The sequence below is a fragment of the Cebus imitator genome, unplaced genomic scaffold (genome assembly GCF_001604975.1).
Source record: "Cebus imitator isolate Cc_AM_T3 unplaced genomic scaffold, Cebus_imitator-1.0 Scaffold316, whole genome shotgun sequence".
In the NCBI taxonomy this organism is placed as follows: domain Eukaryota; kingdom Metazoa; phylum Chordata; class Mammalia; order Primates; family Cebidae; genus Cebus; species Cebus imitator.
In genome coordinates, this window is record NW_016107631.1 from 871,202 (window position 1) to 887,919 (window position 16,718).

Here is a 16,718-nt window from a genome sequence, read left to right on the forward strand (position 1 = left end):
CTAACCTATTCAGAACCTTCGTAGTGACCCCTTGATTAGATTGAATTGCAAAACCTGATGTTCCCCCAAAAGAGTGATTCATACGCCAGTGTTCCAATTTTGAATTACAGGGAGAAATGAGAAGGCCAAGAAGGTCAAAAATTGTCCTTGGGACAGCTCATTCTCTTCTTTTAGGGAAACTAACTTAGAAACCCAAATAAGTTTCAGAAACTGAAATCTAGACTCCAGGCAAACAGAATGAAATGAACTTCAGTGATAAAAATTTGTTTATCAAATAGATAATGAGCATCTGCCATGAATAGAGCATGATTCTGGGTTCTTTTTTTTTTTTTTTTTTGCTGAAGAGGTGAGTTACTGATAAAACCCATCTTTGCGAATGAGGACTTGGTTTACAGGGTTTATGGACCAATAGGTATAATTCCTTTGGTCTTGTTAGTTTTTGAATATTGACTATCCTCATCATTTTCAATGTCATTCCTGAAATTGGGTGAAATTTACCATTGCTGTCAGCCATTAGAAGAATCTTTTCTGTGGGTGTTTTGTGTGTGTGTGTGTGTGTGTGTGTGTGTGTGTGTGTGTGTGTGTGTTTTAAAGTGTCTGCTGCCCTTTTTGTTTTTATGTGTGAAGCTTTTTCAAAATTGGGGAGAAGAATTGTTATTTCCTATATTTACTTCATATTATCTCTGCATTTTTTCTCAGTCTCTGCCTTTTGCCCATAGCCCTAGTGGAAATGTCCATCGCTGTCCTTAGTGAGGAGATGAGGAAATTAGATTCTTTTTCTTCTTTTTAGAGAGAGTCTCACTCTGTCCCCAAGACTGGAGTATAATGGTGTGATCTTGCCTCACTGCAACCTCTGCCTCCCAGGTTCAAGGGAATCTCATGCCTCAGCCTTCCAAATTGCTAGAATTATAGACAGGCATGTGCCACCATGATCAGCTATTTTTTTTTTTTTTTTTTACTTTTAGGAGAAAGAGGTTTTGCTCTGTTGGCCAGCCTGGTCTCAAACTCCTGGCCTCAAGTGATCAGCCTGTCTTAGCCTCCCAAAGTGCTAGGATTGCAAGCATGAGCCACCATGCCCAGCCATAAAGTAGATTCTTTATCCTTCGTTGGTAAGGCTCTGGCAGCTAATAATCACCAATTATTGATCCCTGGCTCACAACAACCTTTTTAATTGCTGGTGAGTAAGCCATTGGTTCCAGACTTTCATGAATTTCTGATAATTTCTTATTGACCAAACACCAAACCACACAGAATTTCAGGTCTACAATGAGCTGGAGAGCAGCTCCAAGCTACCTTCTTCCTCAAACTGCTGCTGTGTTGTAGGCATTCTGCCTGTCTGTGGACCAGAGCTTGTCCTGGCACAGGCTTGGCATTCACCTTGCCAGCTGTACAGTCCATTGGAGAGGATGTATATCTTTCAGAGAGGATGATTTACATGTGATTTTATTATTCCTACCACTCTTAACACCTGTGCAGGGTATTTTAGTTTTCATCATTAATGCATTTTATGGTTCCGTTCTCCTTACCTAGTTGACTCAAGATTTTAGCTCATTCTTTCCATCCATGGGCATTGTTACCTGACCCTAATGACTTGGTCAATATTCATCTTCATAAACCTTGCTGGAACCATGCACCTCTCATTTAGCAATCCCACGGTTGTTGTTTTACAAATGTGTAGTCAGTTTATTGATGCAAGTTTTCCTGGAGTATTAGCTCCATAATCACAGGGGCAGTATCTGGTTTTGCTCCTCCTGTATGGCATGGTGAAGACGATCAGCAAATGATCTTTTAACAAATGAATGATTATGAATGAACACACTGCTAAATGAGTGATGTTCCATGTTTAATGTAAAAGAATGCTCATGGTGCTAGGCTTCCCTGTGGGGAGTTGAGGGTGAAAAGTGAATAGCATGGTGGTGATTGTGAAAGAAACTCATCAGGTTTCCACATCCCTAGAGAGAACAGTGGCAAGAGGATGACACTGCACCAACCACCCCAACTCCTAGTCTTCTAGTGCAAGCCAAGACTTCAAAAACAACTTCAGGGAAATTTAATATCAGCTCGCCAAACTCTACATTCACTAAGAGGAGCTCCTCTTTAGTTTTTCTTCCTATTAGGAGGATCAGAACTTCTGAGTTTCCAAGGTTCTCAGCAGTAGAGTGGCTTGTGGGGACTCCTCCTGTGCCTCTCTCCTACCATGAGCAGAGTGCTCCAGGGAAACAGGGGAGGCATGGACTGTTCTGGGTGATGGTATTGGGACATGAGGTTGGGAATATAGAAAAGCATATCTGAGTACTCAGGGACACATTGAGTTTGATTTGCAGATAAATAAGTAAATAACAAATAAATAAGTGTGGAAGGAGCCCAGAGAAAAGCATGAGAGACGCTGACAAGGTATAAACTAAGTGGCTTGTGAGGGACATCAGGTATCCAGGGGAACCTGAAACAGACAGGTGTACATGGTAGAACAGGGAAGGGTTGGTGGCTGGAGAAAAGGATGGGCCAAATGGAGGGGAGTTTCCAATTTTCTCTGTGGGTCATGATGATGGAATGTGTGACAGAGAGGTGGGACACCCTCAGATTTTGCTACCCCACTGCTTTTTTTTTTTTTTTTTTTTCAAATCTCAGGTCAAAATAATATAGACTTTTCATACCTCTTAGAATCATTACTATAAAAAAGACAAACTAGCAAACTGATAAATTTCATAATAACATTTGTAATAGGGTTATGCAGAGGTAGCAAGCCTTATGCATTCTTACTGGGAATGTAAAACAGTGCAACTGCCATGGAATAGTATAGGGGCCTCTCAAATCAAAACAGAAAATACCATAGGATTAAGGAATTTCTTCTATGAGGCCATATCCACAAAAGCTGTAGTCAGGATCTTGCAGAGACATTGCACATGCATGATCTTAAGGACACTATTCTCATGAGTCAGGAAGGGGAACCAACCCACTGCTCACCTCCAGATAAATGGATGAAGCAAATCTGGGTACACATGGAATGGAATCTTATTCACTTTTTAAGGGGAAGAAAATTCATACACAGGTTGTAGAATTCAATGTGGATAAGCCTTTCCAGAGGCTTGAGGGAAAAAAAATGTTGGGAGTTACTGTTTAATGATAGAGAGTTTTAGGGTTCCATGAAAAATATTTCTGAATATTGTGGTTGCACAACACGTACTTAATACAACTGAGGTGCACACTGAGCAATGCTTCAGATGGTACCTTTTACATTTTTGTATCACAATGAAAAAAATTTAATCACCTGGGCTTGAATATCTATCTATCTATCTATCTATCTATCTATCTATCTATCTATCTATCTATACGTGTATGTATGTATACATATATATATACACACACACACATATATACGCATGTATACATATATATGTATATATACATGTATATATATGTATACATGCGTATATATGTGTGTGTGTGTATATATATAGACTTCAAGCCCATTTTATGTGTTAAAAATATAAACTATATATATATAAATATATATATTTTAGACAGAATCTCACTCTGTTGCCAGGCTAGAGTGCAGTGGCATGATCTCGGCTTACTGCAACCTTTGCTTCACAGGTTCAAGTGATTCTCCTACTTCAGCCTTCTGAGTAGCTGGGACAATAGGCATGCATCACCATGCCCAGCTAATTTGTTTTTATTTTTATTTTTAGTAGAGACGGGATTTCACCATGTTGGCCAGGATGGTTTCTATCTCTTGGCCTTGTGATCCACCTGCTTCGGACTCCCAAAGTGTCGGGATTACAAGCGTGAGCCACTGTGTCCAGCCTGAAGTCAATATGATACCTTCCAAGCACCTGAATTCGGAGCTACCTGCTTCTGTAAATTCAAAACCAAGAGGGCCTTGAGCACATTCTCTTTCCTAAGCCCTCTTTTTCTGTTGACTCATTCATTCAGCCAACAAACCATTTTTTTTTTTTGTCCTGTGAACACACACACATTGGCTTGGCTTCATAGAATAGAATGTTCCATGAAAATCCAGTCACCAAATTAATTGAATTGATTCTATTTGGAAACGTGCAGGTCCTGCGAAAACTTCTGTAGCTAATGAGAATAGTGATAATAAAAAAGGTAGCAATAGTTTTTCAATTTGTATGTCCGGCAAAACACAATTTATCATATTCACATCCTTGTTACCAGAGTATAAGATATAAGCTATTACATTTCCAATATTATAGTTGAGGCAACTGACTTACAGAAAATAAGAAGCCTGTCCACACTTGAACAGTTTGATAGCCAGAAGGTCTGGCTCAGGCATTGATGGTGTGTGAGTTGTGAAGTAATGAAATGGTCCTCTCAGTCCATACATCTGGCAGCGGTGACATGTAATGTGGGCTGGAGATAGATGCAGATTAGTTTCTAGCTCAGCTGCTCCTTGCATTTTACTTTGTGTCTCAAATAAACTATTCTAATCAATGATGCCTTACACTAGCTCCTTCGTTTAGTTTATTTCTTTTTTTCTGCTTTTCCTTTTGAAAAAAGATCCTATACTGACAAATGCTGGTGGGATGAGAAGCGACAGAAACTCTCATTCATTGACTGGTGGGAATACAAAATGGTGCAACCACTTGGAAGACGGTGTGGCAGTTTCTTACTAAAGTGAGCATATTCTCACCACTAATGCCAGTAAGCGTGCTCTTTGATATTGAATTAGTTGGAATTTTGTTTCCATACAAAAATGTGGACACAGATATTCATAGCAGCTTGACCAAAAACTTCCAAATGAGAAGCAACTGTGATGTCCTCTAAGAGGTGCAGGGATTATTACGTTTTGGTACATACAGACAGTGAAATATGACTCACTACCAAGAAGAAATGAGCTATTATGCCAATAAAAGACAAAGAGGAATCTCAAGATATGACTAAGTGAAAGAAGCTAATCCAAAAAAGGTGATCTACTATAGAATATCAACAATATGACATTGTGGAAACGATTCTGAATTATTAAAATTTTTTTATTTGTGTAGGTTTTTGGGAAATGGGTGGTGTTTGGTTACATGAGTAGGTTATTTATTAGTGAATTGTGAGATTTTGGTGCATTCATCTTCTGAGTAGTATATACTAAACCCAATTTGTAGTCTTTTATCCCTCCCGCCCTTCCCACCCTTTCTCCCAAGTCCCCAAAGTTCATTGTATCATTCTTATGCCTTTGCATCCTCATAGCTTAGCTCCCACTTATGAGTAAGAACATACAGTTTTTGGTTGTTTATTTCTGAGTTACTTCTTTTAACATAATACTCTCCAGTTTCATGCAGGTTGCTGAGAATGCCACCAATTCCTTTTTTATGGCTGAGTAGTATTCCATGGTATATATATATACATAATTTTTATCCACTTGTTGATTGATGGACATTTGGGCTGGTTCTATATTTTTGCAATTGCAAATTGTGCCGCTATAAACATGCATGTGCAAGTATCTTTTTTGTATAATGACTTCTTTTCTTCTGGGTAGATACTCAGTAGTGGGACTGCTGGATCAAATGGTAGTTCTACTTTTAGTTCTTTGAGGAATCTCCATATTGTTTTCCATAGTGGTTGTGCTAGTTTACATTTCCATCAGCAGTGTAGCAGTGTTTCTTTTGTACCTTATTTGCGCCAACATCTGATTTTTTTTTTGGATTTTTTGATTATGACCATTCTTGCAGGAGTAAGGTGGTATCATATTTGTGGTTTTGATTTAGATTTCAATGATCATTAATGATATTGAGCATTTTAAAACTACATTTGTTGGCCATTTGTATATCTTCTTTTGAGAATTATCTATTCATGCCCTTAGCCCATGTTTTGATAGGACTTTTTGTTTTTTTCTTGCTAATTGGTTTGAACTCCTTATAGACTGTAAATATTAGTCATTTGTCAGATGTATAGATTGTGAAGATTTTTCTCTCACTCTGTGGGTTGTCTGTTTACTCTGCTGACTGTTCCTTTTGCTGTACAAAAGCTCTTTAGTTTAATTAAGTTACAGTTATTTATCTTTGTTTTTGTTGCATTTGCTTTTGGGTTCTTGGTTGTGAAATCTGCCTGAGGCAATATCTAGAAGGGTTTTTCCAATGGTATCCTCCAAAACTTTTATAGTTTCAGGTCTTCGATTTAAGTCCTTAATCCATCTTGAGGTGATTTTTGTATAAGGTGAGAGATGAGAATCCAGTTTTATTTTCCTACGTGGGGCTTGCCAATTGTCTCAGTACAATTTCTTGAATAGGGTGTGCTTTTCCCACTTTATGTTTTCCTTGCCGAAGATAAGTTGGCTGTAAGTATTTCGATTTATTTCTGGGTTCTCTCTTCTATTCCACTTGTCTATGTGCCTGTTTTTATACCAGTGCCATGCTGTTTTGGTGACTGTGACCTTATAATGCAGTTTGAAATCAGGTAATGTGATGCCTCCAGATTTGTTTTTTTTTTTTTTTTTTACTTAGTCTAGCATTGGCTATGCAGGCTCTTTTTTGTTTCCATATGAATTTAAATTTTTTTTTTTAAATTCTGTGAAGGTTGATGGTGGTATTTTGATGGGAATTGAGTTGAATTTTTCAATTGCTTTTGGCAGTACAGTCATTTTTACAATATTGATTCTACCCATCCATCAGCATGGGATGTGTTTCCATTTGTGTCATCTGTGATTTCTTTCAGCAGTGTTTTGTAGTTTTCCTTGTAGAGGTCTTTTGACTCCTTGGTTAGGTATAGTCCTAATTTTTTTTTTTTGTTTGTTTGTTTTTGCAGCTATTATAAAAAGTGTTGAGTCCTTGATTTGGTTCTCTGCTTGGCCACATTTAGTGTACAGAAGAACTACTGATTTGTGTACATTAATTTTGTATCCAGAAACTTTGCTGAATTCTTTTATCAGTTCTAGGGGCTTTCTGTAGGAGTCCTTAGAGTTTTCAAGGTAAACTATCATATCATCAGCAAACAGTGACAGTTTGACTTCCTCTTTACCTATTTGGATGTCCTTTATTTCTTTCTCTGCTCTGATTGCTCTGGCTAGGACTTCCAGTACTATGCTGATGAGGAGTGGTGAGAGTGGGCATCCTTGTCTTGTTCCAGTTTTCAGAGGGAATGCTTTCAACATTTCCCCATTCAGTTTTATGTTGGCTGTGTGTTTGTCATAGATGGCCTTTATTACATTAAGGTATGTCCCTTGTATGCTGATTTTGCTGAGAGTTTTAATCATAAAGTGATGCTGGATTTTGTCGAATGCTTTTTTTTTGCATCTATTGAGATGATCATGTGATTTTTGTTTTTAATTCTGTTTTTGTGGTGTATCACATTTATCGACTTGCATATGTTAAACTGTACCTGCATCCATGGTATGAAACCCAGTTGATCATGTTGGATTATCTTGTAGATATGTTGTTGGATCCTGTTAGCTAGTATTTTGGTAAGAATTTTAACGTCTGTGTTCATCAAGGATATCGATCTGTAGTTTTCTTTTTTGGTTATGTCCTTTCCTGGTTTTGGTATTAGGGTGATGCTGGCTTCATAGAATAAATTAGGGAGTTTTCCTTTTTTCTTTATCTTGTAAGATAGTGTCAAAAGTATTGGTACCAATTCTTCTTTGAATGTGTGGCAGAATTCTGCTGTGAATCCGTTTGGTCCCAAACTTATTTTTGTTGGAAATTTTTAAATTACCATTTCAATCTTGCTGCTTGTTATTGGTCTGTTCAGGGTATCTACTTCTTCCTGGTTTAAGCTAGCTAGCAGGGTTGTATTTATTCATTCAGGAATCCAGAAATTTATTCATCTCTTCTAGGTTTTCTAGTTTATGTGTGTAAAGGTGTTCATAGTAGCCTTGAATGATCTTTTGTGTCTTACCGATGTCAGTGGTAATGTCTTCTGTTTCATTTCTTAGTGAGGTGATTTGGATTTTCTCTATTCTTTTCTTGGTTAATCTTGCTAATGGTCTATCAATTTTATTTATCTTATGAAAGAACCAGCTTTTTGTTTCATTTATCTTTTGTGTTGTTTTCTTGTTTCAATTTTACTTAGTTCTGCTCCGATTTTGCTTATTTCCTTTCTTCTGCTGGGTTTGAGTTTGGTTTGTTCTTGTTTCTCTAGCTGCTTGAGGTGTGGCCTTAGGATGTCAGTCTGTGCTCTTTCACTCCTTTTCATGAGGCATTTAGGGCTACGAAATTTTCCTCTTAGCACCGTCTTTGCTGTATTCCAGAGGTTTTGATAAGCTGTGTCGTTATCATCATTCAGTTTGAAGAATTTTTTAATTTCCATCTTGATTTTGTTTTTGACCTAATTCTCATTCAGGAGCAGGTTATTTAATTTCCATGAATTTTCATGTTGTTGAAGGTTTCTTTTGGAGCTGATTTCCAGTTTTATTCCACTGTGGTCTGAGGGAGTGCTTCAATTTTCTTAAATTTATTGAGGCTCATTTTATGTCCTGTCATATGGTCTATCTTGGAGAAACTTTTATCTGCTGTTGAATAGAATGTGTATTCTGCAGTGGTTGGATAAAATGTTATATAGTGGTTTGTGTGTGTATGTGTGTATAAAATAAGTGCATTTGTTCCAGGGTGTAGTTGAAATCTATTGTTTCTCTGTTGACTTTCTGTCTTGATGACCTGTCTAGTGCTGTCAGTGGAGTATTGAAGTCCCCCACTATCATTGTGTTGCTGTTTATCTCATTTCTTAGGCCTATTAGTAAGTATTTTACAAATCTGGGAGCTCCAGTGTTAGGTGCATATATGTTTAGGATTGTGATATTTTCCTGTTGGACAAGGACTTTTACCATTATATAATGTCCCTCTTTGTCTTTTTTCACTGCTGTTGCTTTAAAGTTTGTTTTGTTTGTTATAAGAATAGCTACCCCTGCTTGCTTTTGGTGTCTATTTGCATGAAATGCCTTTTTCCACCTACTTAATTTAAGTTTATGTTAGTCTGTATGTGCTAGGTGAGTTTCCTGAAGGCAGCAGATGGTTGGTGAGTTGTTGTCCATTCTGTGGTTCTTTACCTTTTAAGTGGAACATTTAGGCCACTTACATTCAATGTTAGCATTGAAACATGAGGTACCATTGCATTCATCATGCTCTTTGTTGTCTGCATACTTTGGTTTTTTGTTTTTGCTTTTTTTAAACTCAGCATTGACATTTTATTTTCTGAAGTTTATCATTTTCACAAAACAAAACAAAACAAAAAACAGTTATCAAAAGCAGCAGAGAGTTTACAGAATTTCTGCACCAGTTTTCACATAAGTCAGTGATCATAAAACTGGCATTCAATGTAAATACTAAGTACAGGTTGATTTTCTTCTTGGTCAGGTGGTTTGTTTTGGAGCTACTGGAGACTTATAACTTTTTATAAGCACCAGTCATTTTTTTGAGAACGGATTTGGTTTGTCCAACAAAGTAAATAATTTTTTGCTGTGTGGCAGTTTCTTTTTTTAAAAAATGCTGAGCTAAAACACAGAATGTGTTTTTGTTTGGATCTGAACCAAATCTTTTGCCATCCCAATTACCCTGAAGAACACTTAAGACATTTATGGATCATATTAAATGGTACCTTAAGTACTAGTTGTATACCTCATAATGTCTAAGGCAGCTATTATATTTCTTTTTTTAAAATTGTACTTTAGGTTCTGGGGTACATGTGCAGATCGTGCAGGATTGTTGCATAGATATGTGGCAAGGTGGTTTGCTTCCTCTAACCCCCATCACCTATATCTGGCATTTCTCCCCATATTATCCCTCCCCACCCTCCTCACCTCCCACTCTCCCTCCCCTAGCACATCCCCAACAGACCCCAGTGTGTGATGCTCCCCTCCCAGCGTCCATGTGTTCTCATTGTTCAACACCTGCCTTGAGTGAGAACATGCGGTGTTTGATTTTCTGTTCTTGTGTCAGTTTGCTGAGAATGATGGTTTCCAGATTCTTCCATGTCCCTACAAAGAACATTAACTCATCGTTTTTTATGGCTGTGTAGTATTCCAAGATGTATATGTGCCACATTTTCTTTGTCCAGTCTATCACTGATGGGCATTTGGGTTGGTTCCAAGTCTTTGCTATTGTAAACAGTGCCACAATGAACATACGTGTGCATGTGTCCTTATAATAGAACAATTTATAATCCTTTGGGTATAGGCCCAGTAATGAGATTGCTGGGTCAAATGGAATTTCTATTTCTAGGTCCTTGAGGAATCGCCACACTGTCTTCCACAATGGTTGAGCTAATTTACACTCCCACCAACTGTGTAAAAGTGTTCTTTTTCCCCACATCCTCTCCAGCGACTGTTGTCTTCAGATTTTTTAATGATTGCCATTCTAACTGGCGTGAGATGGTATCTCAATGTGGTTTTGATTTGCATTTCTCTAATGACCAGTGATGATGAGCATTTTTTCATATGTTTCTTGGCCTCATATATGTCTTCTTTTGCAGCTACTATATTTCTAAAGAAAGTAGCATTTCATTCAGAGGCTGCATGGAGTTTGAATTACATCATAGTTTCCACATTCTTTCTGATTTTCAGTTTTTCCAGAGCCATATTATTGGAACAAAAGTTTGATGTTCATACCCAACAAGCACTGATATATTATAGATACATTTGTATAGCGCAAGACTTCTTGTTCTGATCCCTGGGTGACCACAAAGAAATTGATAGGCCAGTTTATTGGATGCTGAGGGAAAGCAGCATACTTAAACCCACATTACAGATAATCTGGAGACAAGCAGAAACAAAGCTGGACCTTGGACATGGTGTTCACCCACCGCTTATTCCAAAAGCATATTTTGCTTAAATAAGGGAAGTACGATCCAGTTTTGCCGTGTTAATTTCTGTCAGTCTGAAAACATATTTTTCTTAAATAAGGGAAGTATGGTCCAGTTTTGCAGTGTTAATAGCTGCCAGTCTCTCATCTTTTTGTAAATATCATTTCCTGATTAGCAGTGAGCTAGGAAACTGGCCTCAGATTCTGACCAAAACTCTTGGTATTAGTTAAAAATAATACAAAAAAAACCAAAAAATAACAAAAAAAAATAACAGCCAACAGGGGTTAAAAATTGCACAATTAAACTTCATTGTAAGTTATACTATATACAGACTGGTATAAACACCACTGAAGTGGCTTTGAGAGGATGAAACACTTCTATTGAAACACAATTTCTTCTATATTATCCCAATTTTTATTAAAGGAAAACTGCTATGTAATTTTCTTCTATGCACATATGAAGAAGGAAGCAAGAAGGCAAAGCTGAGAGAAACAGATGCTACCCGCAGGGCAGCAGTGGTCTTTGGTTGTTTTCATCTTGTACCAGCAATTCCCACTCCCAAGGCAGATATCCACTTCCTGCCAGACCACATGGTTTTTCTTGCAGTGAAGACACGAACAATGGACCCTACTCCTCCAGAAGCAAGTGCCTTTTCATACCCTTCTAATCACTTAGCACTTCTATTGTTGGAGCGGCTCTCAAATCTTTATAAATTGCTTCATTAGGAGATCCACACCGTTCTCGTCCAGAGATTGAACTGCCTTTTCAATATCATTAGCTTTAAGAGGTGAGCACCATCATTCTCAGCAAACTGACACATGATCAGACAACCAAATACCACATGATCTCACTCATAAGTGGGTGTTGAACAATGAAAACACAGAGACACAGAGAGGGGAACATCACACACTGGGGCCTGGGGGTTGGGTGGCTAGGGGAGGAATAGTAGGTGGTGGGGGGATTGGGGAGGGACAGCATTAGGAGAAATATCTGATGTAGATGACGGGGAGATGGATGCAGCAAACCACCACCATGGCACATGTATACCTATGTAACAAACCTGCACAATCTGCACATGTACCCAGAACTTAAGAGTAATAAAAAAAAAAAAAAAAAAGAGATGAGCGCCTTCAAGACAATGCTGCCTTCCTGATCTTTCACCACCTGACTCTTTGCATCATGTTTTCTTGCTGCAGGCAGGAGTCCACCTTGCTCTTGTCGGCCTGGCCTGGTCGTTGCCCCCATTTTCTTCATCCATGAGCTTGTTCTCATCATTTTCATCCATGTCCATCTTCCGGAGCTGGCCAACTACACTGCGCTCTTCAACATCCCAATTCCACCCATGGCAAAGGCCTCTTCTTGGTGCTGCCTCTATCTAAGCAAGCCTCTGTTTTTGCTTTTTTTTTTCTTGGTACAGTGATGCAATCTCAGCTCACTGCAACCTCTGCCTCCTGGGTTCAAGAGATTCCCCTGCCTCAGCCTCCCAAATAGCTGGGACTACAGGTGCATGCAACTACACCCGGCTAATTTTTTCTATTTTAGTAGAGACGAGGTTTCACCATGTTGGCCAGGATGGTCTCGATCTCCAGAACTTAAAGTATAATAAAATAAAAATCCAGGTGAGATCCATCATTCCTAGTGTAGAGCTCCGATATTTTGCAGTCCATTAATGTAATGATGGAGAGTGTCAGATTGTTATATTTCTCACTTTTAAGTTCATACAGCAACTCAAAACCATCACATCTTGTATTTGAGATCAAATTTTAACAATTCTGTTAAAATAATTCTGTTAAAAACATGATACAGGAAACTGTTCAAATTGGAGGGTCTTCAACAAATAGTACTTGCAGCATATTTATCGGGTAAATAACTTCAAAGAAGATTTTTGGAACAGGAAGTATTAAAGGAGCCCCTGGCAGAGAAAAGTTCCTAAAACCTTGGCCCCTGTTTGGCATCAGTAAGTGTCTCTTGAATGACAGAATGAATGGAGAGGGAATTGTGGTTTTGCTTTAATTTTCCTGGCGTTAGATGTTTGGGGACAAATGCAGGAAAACAACAAGAAGACAAGTTTCTGGATTTCAATATTTGACTTTGCAGGAGAGACTTGCAAATCCAAGTGAACTGCCCATTTTTGTTTTCCAGCAAACAATGTACAACAGCATGTGGTGTAAAGCCTTCTAACTTTTCCCAAGACCTTTGGGTCAGAGGACTACAGACAGAGCGTGGTCTGAACCTGACTGCTGATTGCTGGATACAATTTTTCTTTCATATTTTGTCATTTTTTGTGGAAACCATAAGACAATTGTTGAAACCTCAAATTCATGTTCATTTCAGTCAACTGACTGCAAGTCCCTAAAGTTCGTCTTCCTTCTCCCACAGCAACTAGAAGATTTCCACGCATCAGAGTCAGGTTGTCTATGAGTGGAAGACACACTCACGGGCTTTGAAGGCGTTGGGTGAGAGACTGAGGACTCCGTGAAGCACTTGCTTCCTCAGTCTGTTTGTAAAGCTTTGGGCCTCTCTCTGAAGAGTACTTCCCTCCCCTGCTCTCACACTTCCCCACTTGACTCTGGGGTCCTCGGCCTCCTAGGTTCTGAGGTGGGGTCATGCTCAGAGACCCTGATTCCACTTTAGTCCTCCTGTTTATGCTGAGCCCTGCTGGCCTCTCTAGCTCCTCTGCACCGTCTCTAGGCCGCCTCATGTGTGCAGGGCCCAGACCAGAGCCAGCCAGGGAGCTGAGTGCTGCAAAGCAAGGTGGTCCCTGTCTGGATTTTAAATTTTGATGTTTGTTCATTGTAAGTATCAGCCTCAATTTAAAATTTTAAGAATATTGCATAAAAATATTATGTATAACAGTATTATGTTGCTATATTAATATACTCCACAGGGAGTAGGGACACCAACCTGGTGACCAGCACAGGGCCCAATGGCCACATCAGGGGCTGGATGAGATGTCTACCGACCACTACATGAGACCGTGAAGGCCCAGGGCTGCAACCAGCTGGCGTCATACCACCAAGCTTCACAGGTTTAAAATAATCTTGGTGGCTCATCCTAGCACTTTGGGAAACTAAGGTGGGGGGAATCACTTGAACCCACAAGTTTGAGACAAGGCTGGGCAACATGGCAAAACCCCATCTCTACAAAAAATAGAAAAGATAGCGAGGCATGGTGGCGTGTGTGCCTGTGGTCCCAGCTACTTAGAAGGCTGAGACAGCAGGATCACCTGATCCCAGGAGTTAAAGGCTTTAGTGAGCTGGAATCAAGTCACTGCACTCCAGAACAGGCAACAGAGTGAGACCCTGTCTCAAAAATAAACTAACAAATAAGTTAAAAAAAAATAAAGATCATAAAGACCATGTTCTGTGACCATAATTGAGTAAAATTAAAATCAAGAACCGAAGAAAAAGAAATCCTCTAATAACTTGGAAATTAAACACCCTACTATTAAACAATCAATGAGTTATTAAATACTTTGTGAAATTAATGTTAAAATATCTGTGTTCAGCACTGAGGATGAGAGGTATAAGTGGGAAAGGGCAGTGGATAAGCCCTTCTCTACTCTGGCTTCTTGCTGGGATGGTTGCAGGGACAATGCTGTTTCACTTCCTAAGGCCCTCTGGTTTGTTGAAAGGATCTGTGAAGCACACCATTAATCTCTTACATTATGAGGCCTGGGAGAGCACTATCTTTCTCTATTCACATTTTCTTCTTATGAGCAATTGCAGGCACATTGTGATGTCTGGAATCATTACATTCTGTAATCTCCTCATCCTATGTGCACTGAGTTACAGTCTCTTATAAGGTCCTGTCTTCTATTTCATTTTTATTCCTAGGTTTCTTTCCATTTAAAGTTAGGGGTTTGTTTGCATGTTAGATCTTTGTAAAACCCTTTACTTTAAGCCTATGAGTGTCTCATGTGTGAAATGGTGTATTGAAGAGTGCAGATAAATGGGTCTTATATATATTTTTTGAATCCAACTTGCAACTGTGCATTTTAAGTAGAACATTTAGACCATTTATATTCAAGGTTAATATTGATATGTGTAGTTTTGATTCCTATTAAGAAGTTGTTAGCTGGTTACTTTGTATTTACAACTGTGTTGTTGTTTTAAAGGGTCTGTGGACTATGTATTGAAACAGACGTATAGACCAATGAAGGAGAATAGAGAGTCCAGGAATAAAGCTATATACCTTTAGCCATCTGATCTTGACAAAGTCAACAAAAATAAGCAATGGAGAAATGACTCCCTATTCAATGAATAGTGCTGGGATAGCTGTCTAGTCATATGCAGAAGAATGAAACTGGACTCCTACATTTCACCATATGCAAAACTTAAATCAAGATGGGTTTAGATTTAAATATAATACCTCCAACCATGAGGAGACCCCTAGAAGAAAAGCTAGGACCCACCATTTTGGACATCAGCCTTGAGAAATAATTTATGAATGAGTCCTCAAAGGAGTTCAACAAAAACAAATATTCACAAGTAGAACTTTATTAAATTAAAGAGATTCTGCACAAGAGAAACTATCAACAGAATACACAGCCAGCCTACAGGCTGAAAGAAAGTATTTGCAAAGTTTGCATCAAACAAAAGTTGCATATCCAAAAGCTACATGGAACTTAAACAACTGAATGAGTGAAAAACAAATAACCCTATTAAAGAGTGGACAAAAGACTGGAACAGACACTTCTCAAAAGAAGTCATACTAGTGGCCAAGAAACATGAAAAAAATGTTCAACATCACTAGTCATCAGAAAAATACAAATCAAAACCACAGTGAGATACCGCCTAACACCAGTCAGAATGGTTATTATGAAAAAGAAAAAAATCAACAGATACTGGTGAGGCTGTGGAGAAAAGGGAACACTTATACAATTTTGGTGGGAATGTAAATTACTTTAGTCACTGTGAAAATCAGCTTGTAAATTACTCAAAGAACTTAAAACAGAACTACCATTCAACCTAACAATCCATTACTGGGTATATATCCAAAAGAAAAGGAGTTATTCTACCAAAACCACACATGTACTTGTATGTTCATTGTAACACTATTCACAATTGCAGAGACATGGAATTGGATAAAGATATGGACTGGAGTTTTAAAATGTGGTATATATAAAGCATAAAATACTACACAGTCATAAAAAAGAAGGATATCCTGTCTTTGCAGCAACATGGATGCAGCTAGAGGTCATTATCCTGAGTGAATTAACCTATAACAGAAAAGTGACTGCTGCATGTTATTACTTATGAGTAGGAGCTAAACACTGGGTATTCATGGGCAGAAAGATGGCAACAATGCACACTGAGGACTACTAGAGGGACTACAAGGAAGGTAAGTGTTAAAAAACTGATGGGTACTGCGCTTATTATGTGGATAGCAGGATCACTGCATCCTAAGCCTCAGTGTCATATAATATACTCATATAATACACCTGCACATATATCCCCTGAATCTAAAATAAAACTTGAAATATTTTTTAAGTGATAGATTTAGAACTGGAAGATCCATAGCTATGCTTGGCCTCCAACCACAAGTTCCCTCTCACTGTGAACACGATGGCTGTCACTCCTACCTGCCTACCTGCAAGATTGCCAACTGCTATCCAAAGCCAACCAGCCTTAAATGGAGTGATCATTTCCCGATGCCTGTGTTCTGCCCAGATGTAGACCAAGATATTCTTCATGCTCATGATAGCTCCCTTGTATTTTCTCCAGATATTCTCTTGTCTTCAGTCAGCTACCTGTCCAATTTTTATAGTCTGCAATTGATAGGGACCCAGTGTGGTGTTTGTGATTTTCTTTTCTGTTTTTTTGTTTTTTTTTTCTCTGACTTTCTTCCTTCTTTTGCACGGACTGAGATGCATTTAATTTAATTTTTCCTTCACCAGTTTGAAGTTTTTATGTGCTCTTGATATTTTTATATGTAGATATAATTTTATTTTTCCTTTTGAAAAAATGATCTTTGAT

The 16,718-nt window shown here is 38.4% G+C and overlaps 1 pseudogene; it reads right to left on the bottom strand.

Annotated features, from left to right (window-relative positions):
* Positions 1-11,221: 11,221 nt before the first annotated feature.
* Positions 11,222-16,441, bottom strand: LOC108286270 (annotated as a pseudogene).
* Between the last annotated feature and the right edge of the window lie 277 nt (positions 16,442-16,718).